The sequence below is a fragment of the Corvus brachyrhynchos genome, unplaced genomic scaffold, assembly GCF_000691975.1.
Source record: "Corvus brachyrhynchos isolate BGI_N302 unplaced genomic scaffold, ASM69197v1 scaffold34, whole genome shotgun sequence".
NCBI classification, from domain to species: Eukaryota; Metazoa; Chordata; class Aves; order Passeriformes; family Corvidae; genus Corvus; species Corvus brachyrhynchos.
Genome location: NW_008238126.1, coordinates 6028609 through 6028858, shown reverse-complemented (window position 1 = coordinate 6028858; position 250 = coordinate 6028609).

The window sequence follows — 250 nt, the reverse complement described above, 5'->3', positions numbered from 1 at the left end:
CTGGGCGGCAGCTGGGCTGGGAGAAGTCCCTGAAGTCCCACGGGGGTTATCCCTTCAAGGTGTTGTCTCTTAAAGGGCTACTTTTGCTTCCTTAAGTACCCAGCATCTCCGCTCCTGACAGTCAGGTCCGAGCAGTGCGAAGCTGGGATGCACAGCTGGATCCAGCTGAGGTCCTATCCCAGCCGTGGGCCCCGTGGGGTGGGAAGCCGCTCACCTGCGCTGACCTGGGTGCCCGATCCCTGATGAGTAA